The sequence below is a fragment of the Rousettus aegyptiacus genome, unplaced genomic scaffold, assembly GCF_014176215.1.
Source record: "Rousettus aegyptiacus isolate mRouAeg1 unplaced genomic scaffold, mRouAeg1.p scaffold_m13_p_5, whole genome shotgun sequence".
NCBI lineage: Eukaryota > Metazoa > Chordata > Mammalia > Chiroptera > Pteropodidae > Rousettus > Rousettus aegyptiacus.
Genome location: NW_023416308.1, coordinates 2450001 through 2462007, shown reverse-complemented (window position 1 = coordinate 2462007; position 12007 = coordinate 2450001).

The window sequence follows — 12007 nt, the reverse complement described above, 5'->3', positions numbered from 1 at the left end:
CCGTCGAATCGCCAGCGTCACCAACCCCCGTGCTCAGGGGCCGTCATCGAGTGAAGTCGGGGTGACGCGAACGCAAGGACTGTGATTCCGCGACAGTCGATCCGGTGACCGAGGCGGCCACCACGTGACCGGTGGGCAGGAACGCGACCGTGTGTGTGGAGGTGCTGGGCAAACGGGGGCGTCACGTCCTGCGTGGGATGGAGAGGGTCCGCGTGAGAGGTCATCCCGCTTCTCAGAATGGCGTGCGATTGAGAACGTGTGAATTCTTGATTTCTGGAATTTTCCGTTGAATACGTTGGAGCGTAGTTGCCTGCAGGTAACCGAAACCACAGAAGGCAGGGAGCACTGCAGTTAAACACAGCAAGTCTGGAACCAGACGACCCGAGTTCAAATCTCTGTTCTCCTCCGGGCATAAAACTTCATTTCTCTGGGCCTTCGCTGCCCTGCCTGTAAAACGGGGCTAATATCGTAAAATGGGGCTAATATCTCGGAGCACTGTGCCGTACACTAAGCGCAGATGTTTACACACCTGCAAGGCCCTCGGAACCCTGTGTTCGTTACACAAAACGAACACACTGATGATGCCAGGCTGGCAGGGTGGGGAGGGGAGGAGGAGGGAGAATGGGAGGTGCGAGGCCGGAAACCAAGCGGGGGGCAGGGACCCTGGAGGACTCGAGCACCAGAGTCCCCTGAGCAGAGTGGGGCTCTGTCCATCCAGGCAGGGGACAGGGGACCAGCGCACGGCTCCCAGAGTGGGCATCCACTTCCTCAGTGCTGTAAGACCAGACCCCCGCCCGCGGTGGGCCTCATCGGCGGAGACGTGAAGCAGGGGTGGGGTGCCCGAGGGGCCCCCCGAGGCAGAGCCCCTAAGTTGCTGAGTGTTGGGGAAATACGAATGGACCCCGCAGTGAGATGTCACCTCACACCCACTGGGATGGCTCCTGGTAGGAAGAGAAGAGAGAAAAGGAAGGAAGGAAAGGAGGGAGGAAGGAAGGGAGGGCCGGGGGAGGAGGAGAAGTACCTGCCCGGACGTGGAGGAAACGGAGCCGGAGCCCCGTGTGCTGTGCGGGCGCGGAGGGCGGCGGGAGCTCAGAGGGCCACGCGGGAACCGGCCCATGGTTCCGCGACCCCGCGGCCGACCCCGCGGCCCTGCGTGCGTTCGGACCAACGGAAACCGGGGCGCGCGGATATGAGCTCGCCGCGTTCTCAGCAGCGTTGTTCACGGGAGCCAAAGGTGGAAGGGAGCCAGCCGAGGGTCCGTCCGGGGGTAGACGGAGAAAATGTGGCTTGTCCATACCGTGGAGCGTCATTCCGCCTTCAAAAGGAAGGGAATTCTGACTCAGGCTACGACGCCGATGAGCCTGGAGGACATGGTGCTGGGTGGAATAAGCCAGTCCCAGAAGGACAATGGTGCATGATGCCACATGTATTACCTGAGGGACCCAGGGAACTCAAATTCATAGACAGAAAGTGGCAGCCTCCCTGGCTTATTCACTCAGCGAGTGTTTACCGAGCGCCTCCTGCAGGTCGGGGCGGTTCTGGGCACGGGAGACGGTGAGAGAGGTCCCGTCTGCATTCCGGAGTGAGCGAGGGCGGGGCTTCTCCGGGAAGGTGACGTTTGGTCAGAGGACTGAACGGAGAGGAGCCAACGATGCGGCGGGCAGGGCAAGTGCCAAGGCCCCGAGGTGGGACCGGACGTTGTGTGTTCCGAGCACTGACATGTGGGGGCTGGGGAGGAGGCATGATTACTGCGGCAATTTCAGACGACTGTCTAAAAACACGCAGGAGGCCTGCGGCCACGGCGCCCTGAACAAGCCCCACCCCGTCTGAGCTCGGAAGCTACGCAGGGGCGGGCCTGCTGAGTACTAGGATGGGAGACCACCTAGGAAGACCAGGTGCTATAGGTGTAAAAATTTAAAAATTAGGATTACGAGCTGGCAAGGTCCTTGTAATCTTTGAGGTCGACCAAGGGTTGCCTCATCTGAAAAAAATAAATAAAAATAAAAGAACACAGGAGCCCACAGGCCAAGCTCTTCTCACTTCCTTATTTTTTTTTTTCTTTGTATTTTTTCCTTTTCCTTCTTAGGGCTTTTGTTCCCAGACCCAAAGTGTATGAGCTCCAGTTTGTTGAAACTTGGGCTGAGTCTTCAGGCTTCTCTTCCTAACCCAAGGGAACCTCTCGCCGTGCGCGGGCCTGACATTGGCCGCCGCCGCTCTCCGGCCTAACCAAACAGCTCGATTTGCAAGTCCCCGTCCGTTTTGCTATTTTTTCCCGCCGGAGCAACGTTTTCTGTCCTGCCCGGTAAGTGGCGGCTCCCGTCATCACTCCCGCCACTTCTAAAGCCCCATCCTCTGCCCAGGGACACATTCCACGAGAGGACTCGGAGCGGAAGACAGCCGCGGTGCAGCCGGGCACCGGAGAGTTCTCGGGCCCCGCGCTGGTCCAAAGAACCCTTTAGAAAGAAGAGACCTCTGTCCCTCCCAAAAGTCCACTCAGCCGTAGAACTACGGCAAAGTTGCCAGTTTCTCTCCTGAGCGGAAATCATTCCTGGCGCCTGGCCCAGGTGTGTGCCAACGGCGGCGGGAACCCAGGGAGAAGCAGATTCTCTGGAGAGCAGCGGATGGCAATGCCACTCCGGACCCAGCCGCCAGCAGCCGAGACTTCTGCCCGGGCAGGGTGGGTGGCCGGTGTCGAGCGGGACCACTGGACACTCGCTCAGAGGGTCACTTGTCTAACTGTGCTTACTGAGCATTTGCTGTGGGCAACTTGCATCAGCCGAGGCCTCGACCAGGCCCCTGGCCAGTGGGGACAAAGGCATTATTTTCACACCAGTGAGTCTGTAATGACACCCGAGAAAAATGCTCTGGGGACAAGGAATCCGCTTCGGGGAGAATTTTTTATAGAGATCACCGAGGGGCCCTTTTTCAAAGCAAACAGGGTCACATTACTTGCTGCTTAAGCCCTCCGCAGGCTTCCCGCTGCGCAGGTGGGAAGCTCAGGCCCCTCCCGGCGCCACTCGGCCCTGCCCTGGGCTCTGGCCCTGACCCAGCTCCGCTCCCTCGCTGCCCCTTACGCCCTCAGATGCAGTCGGTCTTCCAGGGCGCGGCTCACGCCCACCCCAGGACCTCGGCACGTGCCGTTCTCCCTGCTTTGGACACTCTTCGCGGGCCTCGCGGCGGCGGCAGCTCCTGCCTGGCCCACCCGTCTAAAGTCGCTCCCCGGGACGCTGTCCTGCTTTATCTTCACGACGCCCTGACCCTGTCCGGCCTGGCCGCCCACTGAACGAGGGCACCACCAGGGCGAGGTCCCGCCTGTCCTCCCGGCAGGGCCCATGCAGGCAGGGGCCGCGGCGGTTTGCGGAACGAGTGACCCCACGTCGGGGAGTCAGGGGACGCTTTCCGAAGTGGAGTCTGAATTGATGTTTGGTGGACGAGGAATTGGGCTGTTGCCCCCCAGCTCGGCCGACCCTGGAGTCCAGGGGGCTTAAGGCAGGCCAGCGCTGTGCCCCACGCTCGGCGGGCGTCGGGGTCCGGGATCCGGAATGGGGTCGGTGTCGTTTTTGACCCCCGGGTGGTGCCCACAAGCACCCAGGGCTGCGGGCCCATCGCCTGGGGCCGTGCTTCTCCAGGGGTTCTCCCAGCCCCCCGGGACGCGGCAGAAATGTGCCTTCTCGCTCCTTTCCCCAGACCTGCCGCGTCAGACACTGCGCGACACCCAGGGATCTGCGTTTGCACAGCCCCCCGGGGGACAGAGCCCCCGGGCGGCAGGAGGAGGGCAGAGAGGACCCTACCGGAAGAACAAATGCTTTGAGCCAGCCCTGGGGTTGGCAAGGGTCCGGTGCTGACCGGCAGGGCCTTTGGGTCCTCGTCTCTGAGACAGACCCAGCGCCATCTCCCGGTCCGGTTCGTCCTCTTCCGGGAGGCGGCTGATCTGGAGCAGCCTCGGGTGTCCCCGGGCCCCGGGCCCTTGAACTTGATTTTGGCTCCAAAGCGTCACCTGAACTGGAGTTAGTGCCATCAAAAGCGGGGCCCCCTGGGGAGAGGTACCTTCTCTGGGGCACCTTCCCGTCACCTCCCCTCTCCCCAGCCCCACAGGGAAGAAAGAAGGTCACCGGGTGGGAAGGAGCTTATTTCAGCAACTGTTGACCGGTTCCAAGATATTCGACTCGAGTTCCTGAAATGCTATCGCGAGGCGCTCGGTTCAGGGAGGAGAGACAGCGGTGTCCCCTTGCGGTTCATATAACAGCGGACTGGTTTTTTTTCCTCTTTATTCATTCCACTCCGCCCTCCCCCATCCGAGCGCTAAGACGTCCCCCGTTTTGATGTTTCTCGACTGGTTTCTCTCCTCCCGTCTGCAGCGGGCAGAACTGCATGGCCCCCCGCAGAGAGGCGGTCAAGTGCTGCGCCCCGGCACCGCGAATGGGACCCGATGCGGAGGCCGGGCATTCGCAGATGTGACCGGGCCAAGGTGAGGTGGCCCTGGAGTGGGGCGGGCCCCGAATCCCGCGAGCCTGCTGTCCTCGCGAGAGGTGACGACTCGCGGGGACACGCGGGGGAGGAGGCCGCGGCCCACGTGGGCGGCACCTGCGGCCACCGCGGAGTGAAAGGACCATTCCACATACGGGTTTCTCTATATACTTTGGTCTTTTTCCAGATTTTTCTCTCTTACGACACTGCTCGGTCTGCCCGTTTCTGGTCTGCCACCCACTGTGCCCAACACCCCGGCTTTATAATTCATTACGCTATTCGGAGAGCGAGTCCTCCCCATTAGTCATTTTCAGACCTTTTCTGGAAATGTTTTTGTATTCGTTTTTTAATGTGCTTCAGCGCCATTCTCTCAAGTTCCACCAAACGTCCTGCTGGTTATTTCCTTGGGGTTTCACTGATTTCCGGCTGACCGTAGGGAACCAGAACATCTTTCCAAACCGATTCTTTCTAAGAACAAAGGTTGTCTTGCCTCTCATCCAAGCCCCCTTTTATATTTAATAGCTTTTTAATACTTTTACATTACTGTTCTCCACATTTCTTGGGAAGTTTGCTGCTAAGTAGTTTTTCATGACGGTGGCTCTTGCAAATTAGACCTTTTCTTCCATTATATGTAATGCTGTATATTTCTGGCCAGGTCTGAAGATTGATTCAGCAGATTTGGGTGAAGACCCCAAGAACTCTGCATTATTATTATTTTTTTAATTATTATTATTTTTTAATTCTTTAACGTCACCACCTATTTGACCCCTTTTACCCTATCTGAAGTCTGCATTATTATCCACGATCTGGCTCCTCATGTGAAGTCCGAGAACCATTTCCATTCAACTACTACGGCCTGGAAGGCACTGAAATATAACGGTGCATGAGGAGGCACAGTTTCTGTCCTCACAGATTCCCACGTCGGTAAAAACCACTGGTCAAAAAATGCACACGTTAAAGTTGTATAAGAAAGGAGAGAGCCCCCTGTATTAGGGCATAAGTTAAGCTTCTATAACAAAGACACCCCCAAATACAGAGGCTCCAACAGATTAGGAATGTATTTCTATTAAATTTTAAGGGGAAATAGGGTCTTTAAATTTTTTATTTTCCTGGACTCAGCGCAGAGGTGGCTAGTGGTCCAGCACAGATGGGGGACTTTGCTTCCCACAGTCGTCCAGGGGACCCAGCCTCCTGCTGTCCGATACTGTCACCCCCAGGGTCAGAGCTAGCTCACCAGCACCCTGTCCACATGCCAGCTCGGAGGACACAGGAAAGAGAGAGTAGAGGACGACCGGCTTCCTTTGCAACAACGTGGCCTGGAAGCAGGCTCCTCACCCCATCTCCATCTTACAGACGGGCACCTAGCCCGGAGGGGCGGCCCAGCGTCCCTGGAGGCTGGGAACACAGTCTCCAGCTGGTGGAATCCTGGGGGCTCCAAACTAAAAGGCGAGAGCGATTCTACGGCAATTGGGACACAACTAAAACCCTTCCCACTCTATCCCACCGGAAGCCTCACCTTCGTCGATGGCTGACACGCGGCAGCAGGTTTCCCTTCTTGCCGTTGTCATCTTTCCTGTTCTTTGGAGTTTCTGAAACATACGAAACTGAAATTCGAGTTCTGCCCAGCACAGAGCCGATGAGAGGAACTGAGTTCTTATTTAAAGAGAAACGAAACGCGAACTCCTACATTCCTACAGACACTTCTTCCTTTAAGAAATCACCTTTTGAGCCAGACCGAACCTCCATACACCCGAGTTGTTGTTTAGTGAGTTTCAGTCGTGCAAGATGCCAAAGTTCTGGAGATCTGTTAGGCAACAACGTTAATACACTGGACACTCCTGCACACGGTGGAGATGGTACATTGGCTGTAGTGTGGTTTTCACCGCATTAAAAAAAAAAAAGGAAGCAAAAACAAAACAAAAAGGCGGAGCGACTCCTCCTCCCCTTCCCTGTGGGAGGCTCTCTCCTGCTTGGAGCCCCCCAGGGTCCTGGCTGGCTCGCTAGCCCTGTGCCAGCAATCCAGACGAAGGAAAGGGGGAAAGAGAGCGAGCATGGGGGCCACTGCTCCCTTTCTCATAGCGTGACCGTGAAGGTGCACCTTGCAGCTGCACTCGCTCCTGATGGACGGAACGAAACGTCCGGACGAGGAAGCCCACGGAAGTGCTGCAGTGCCTCCCCCCCCCACCCCCCGGTCCCCACGGCATGCGCGCTCCGGGGACGCAGCCACCATGCTCGGAGGCCACCCAGAGCACACGGCGGCGCTCTGTGTCACGCTGCGGCCACCGACAGAGGTCTGAACTAACTAGAGATGGTGGAGGAACAGCCATGCGGAAAGTGTGAGGAGAGACAAGGTCAGGGCCGCGAGGAGGAGAGTGGCTGGGTGGGAAGAGCCCCAGAAGTCTCCCCGAGGGGCTGACTTTGACATCGGCCTGACCCCTGACCGGAGGGAGAGAAGGAGGGAGGGAGGGGGAGGTGAGGCTGGAAGGACCGGGCGGCCCTTCCTGTGCGGGGAAGCTGAATTTGACTAGTGTGCACTGGGGTTTAAGCAGGGAGGGGCAGGACTCAGCGGAATGTTTTAAAGGGATTCCTGGCGCCTTTGCAGAGCATGGAGGGGTTTCGAATATGAGCCGAAGGTATCTTAAGTGGACAAGGTTTGCTCGTCAAAATCAAGAAGGAGAAGACGACAGTCAGGCCGTTCTTCAACAAGTTAAGCACATTGAGCTTATGACCCGCGATTCCACTCTTAGATGCGTTCCCGAGAGGACTGACCACAGGTGACCGGACAGACGCAGACACGCATGCTCTCGACAGCGCTGCTCACAGCAGCAACGACGCACAGAACGTAACGACGGCCCCTATTTTGAAAACCATTTGGGAAACGACCCAAATGTCCATCCGCGGATGGACAAAGCGTGGTCTGTGTGTACAATGACGTGTGATTAGGCCACAGCGAGGGCCGAGGTTCTGACACAGGCTACCATATAAATGGCCCTTAAAAGCATGATGCCCAGTGAAAGAAGCCGGTCGCAGAAGGCCACATACTATATGATCCCAATTATGTGAAAGGTCCAAAATCGGTAAATCCACAGAGGCAGAAAACGGGTTACTGACTGCCGAGGGCTGGGAGGAGGGGCAAGGGGGAGCGACTGCCAACTGGGTCTGGGTCCTTTTGGGGCGATGAAAATGTCCTGGACCGAGACGGACGTGGTGCTGCACAATATTCTGAGTAGTACACTTTAAAATGGTGAAAATGGTACAATTTTGTGACTTTTACCACAATTTTTGAAAGGGGAGCCTGTCTTTCTGGTGGGGGATGCCGGCCGCGGGGAGACTGCAGTGTGGGTCAGGGTGTACGCAGGACGCCTCCCCTTCCAAAAATAAAAAATAAAAGGCAAGGAGGAAACGGAGAAAGGGAGGGCGTGGGGGGCAAGGAAAGGAAAAGGAAGAGGCCACCCTTGTCGCGTCCTTCTGCCACGGCTCGGCCTCCTCACCATGCCCCCTCGTGGCTGGTGAAGTTTCGGGGAAACCTTGGAGAGAACCGGGGTGCCAAGGCACTTCCACGTGCAGCTGGCACATCAGACGGCTTCAGAGTCACAGACTCGCCACTTGGACCGTGTCACAGACTCGCCACTTGGACCGTGTCACAGACTCGCCACTTGGACCGTGTCACAGACTCGCCACTTGGACCGTGTCACTTTTAACCTCTGCCACCACCGCCCACGCACTGTCCCCCCAGGGCGGAGAAAGCCGGACACTGGGGTGACCGCTGATGGCTCGTCTTCTGGGCAACACTTAAAAAAATCCTCCCTAGTGGGAGACTCTCTATTTTCTGTTTTCTACCTATTTCTTAAACACTTTTCCATGTCTTGCCACCAAGCACATAATTATTATTATTTTTAACCATCGTAACCATTTTTCAAGTGTGCAGCTCAGCGGCATTAAGTAAACTCGCATGGTTGCACAATCATCACCATAATCCGTGTCCAGAACTTTCTTGTCTTCCCAAACTGAAACTCTGTCCCCGTTAAAGACTAACCCCCCCAGCCCCCCACCCCAAACCCTGGCTCCCACCGCTCGACTTTCTGCCTCTCTGATTCTGACCGCTCTGCAAACCCCTGTAAGTGGAATCATGCAGTATTTGTCCCTCTGTGTCCGGCTTATTTCCCTCAGCATAACGTCCTTCAGACTCATCCACAGTGCAGCCTATGTCAGAATCTCCTCTTTGTGGCCGAACGACACTCTAGTGCATGGATGGCCCACACTTGTTTGTCCATCGCCCGTCTGCGGGCATTCCAGTGTGTGTGCCTTTTGGCCGTAGGAATAGCGCTGCTACAGATGCAGTGTGCCATGACGATTTCTAAATGTCACACGCCTTAGCTAAGTCAACAGTCCCGCTGCTGCATGAATTTTGTATTCCAAGGGCAAATCAGTCAGCCAGTCACTGAGGATACACGTCAGGTAAATGGATGGACAAGCTGGACCTGATCACTAAGTATCCCGTGAGATACATCATACTTTTTTCCAAAAACCGTCACAGCCAGGCATTCTTACAGTTTGCCATAGCTTTGGGCATTCCATATCCGATTTTGCCTTCTGCATCTGCAGTAGCTAATAATTAGCAGCACACAGTTCATCGCAAATGATGCACGAGGCAATCGAAATCAACATTAGACACCCTCCTGGAGGACAAAGCCTCCCCCGTGAGATACAAAAAAACTTCTAGAAATGTTTTTCACATTGGAAGCGATTTTGTCAAATGAAATCATGAACGAGGTCCTTATCGCATTAGAGGAAACTCGAAATCTTTTAAAATTAAAACTATTATGAGATACCATTATTCACCTAGTAGGCAAATCCTGTCTAAATTTAAAATGCATATGCCCTTTGACCCTGTAGAGTGAAGAAGTTTATCTTTCAGATACACATGCACACCTGGGAAAAGATTCACGGGTAAGAAGAGACTTCGTTGCACTGATTATAGTGGGAAAATATCGGAAGCAACCTGAACATCCAGGGGTCAGGGACCGCTCAACCAAGTGACTGCCCACGCACACTGGCTCCGTCCAAAGGAACTTTCCGCAGTGACGAAAATGGTCCATATCTGCACTGTCTACTACGGTAGCCCCAGTCGAATCTTTGTCCCGAGCATTTGAAATGTGACTGGTGCAGTTGAGGAACTAATTCCATTCCATTTTAATTAAAGAGCCACGTGTAATTAGTGGCCGATAGGCTGCCGTGTTAGTGCAAATGCACACACAATGGGATATTGTGCACCTGGGAACAAGAATGGGACGGATCTATATGTGTACCCATTAAAAAAAAAAGTATTCTTAAACTAAAAAGCAAGGTAGAAAGAATATGTATCGTATGCTTTCAGTTTATGGAAGAAATAAAGGACACGTAAACAGTCTCCCAAATGCATAGAACGTCTAGAAGGGGACACAAGAAACCGGTCACTGTCGGGGGAGGGACCTGATATGTCTGTGTCCCCCACCAAAATCCACGGGGGAATCTTAAATTAATGGGGCTTCTGGGAGGTGATGAGGCCGTAACGGTGGAGACCCCACAGAGGTCCCTTGTCCCTGCCACTACGTGAGGACACACGGGAAAGACAGCCATTTTTGATCCAGGAAGTGGGCCTCACTGACCTGCTGGCGCCTTGATGTCCCACTTCCGGCCTCCAGGACTGTGAGAAATAAATGTCCGTTGTTTAAGCCACAAGTTTATGGTCCTTTGTTATAGCAGCCCCAACAGACTGAGACGGAACAGGGCACCAAGGACAGGGATAAGAGAAAAACGTTCTTTTTATTCTATTCCATTTTTAGTTTTTCACATGCACATGCATCACTTTCTAAAAATAATTGTTTTCGTTCTAACAAGAAGGATACACCTAAGTTCAGCAAAACCCCAACCCTCTCCCATTCAATCTGATTTTCTCTACTGCCTTATGCAGTTACTGTCTATTGTCAAGTAAAGGAACAAGGCTGTCCCGTTTGAATAAAGAGCTTCAATACCAAATAGACAAGCTATGAGATTTCAAGGAAGACAAAAAATTTCCAGCTAGGAGAGTCGAGGAAGGCTTTGTGGAATCTTTGAGTTAGGGGTAGGATTTGGTTTGTTGAGGTGGGAATGGTGGTATTTTAGAAAAAGGAGCAGCTTGAGTGGAGGAAGGACATGCAAAGTGGCAGGGGCATATGGGAAAAGTAAGGTGCCGGCAGGTAAGGGAAGCGTGGAGAGCATTCTGAGGCGCTGGATACAGTAATAGAGGGTCTATGTTGAATAATAGCTACATTACATGTTATGGAGTAATTCCAGCTGGAAAGAGAGGCGGCTGCAGGACTGCGGGAAAAAAGAGTAAAGGCATTTGACAGGGTGGGGAGTGTAAGGGGCCAGTAAATTAACTTTTACTGTCAGTAAACAAGCCTTTGTAAGGAGTAAAGTAAAAACAGATTACCTGGTCAATCATGGCCGCTTGGGGGCACTGCAGGCTTCACGACAAAGTCTGTCCCAGTTGCTCCCTGTTCTGGTAGAAATGAATACCGCTGACAAAAATGACATCTTTTCATTAAAAGGCGCTTTGCCCATCTATAAACAATATGCCTCAATTAAAGCCATGCTTATAATAACTCTGGCGTGCTGTACTTTCAAACCATAGAAAGGAACACGACTTTACAAGCCACGCATTTCTCTTGTTTATTCAAGGGTCACACGACTGCATCTATGGAAGTGAATCCTTACATAGCATTCATCAAACATGAAACCAAACTTTGGGGTGCTTTACGATTTTAACCGCCATTCAGTGAGACTGACCAAGTCTAGCATCTCTGTTATTTGACTGGACCTGGGATCCCTCAATGGCACACACCCCTCTCACTCGTCACTGTCGCTACTTCCTGATGCGCTTGCATTTGTTGGATGGAGGGTTCCATAAATGTTTACTAGGCCTGTGCTGCCCTGGTGGTTTTATTCTTGAGAAAATGACCTGAAAGGGTATTTTTCCGTTATATGAAGTGAAAGGATGTTACAACTGTAAAAACTATGAAAGTTATAAAGTGGAAAAGCAAAGTGCAAAACTGCAGAGCAGTATGCTACCTTCGTGTGAGGGGGAATTAGTAATTGCATGTGTAGAAAAACTGAAAGTACTTACTGGGGCCTGGAAAACTGGCTGGCTGGGACAGGGTGGAAGTCTTTTTGTTATAGTTTTAAACTTTTTATAGATCTGAAAGACATCAAAGTATTACCTACTCAAAAAATTAGAAAATATAGGACAAAACAGCGTTACAAAATTATGATTGCTTACTTTTCATTATGCCTAAGAACCTTATTAAAAAGAAATCTCGTATTCATGCTCTTTTCAAAATATTAGTATATAAAGATATGTGTATCAGGGTAGACCTTGCAGCAGCACCGAAAGAGCAAAATCTTGGAAACAAATGACAGCAGACAGACTAAATCATAGGGCATTCACACAATGGGGCTACTAGCAAGAGTATTAAAAAGAATGAGGTAGATGAGACATGCTGGCAAATAACAATGTCTA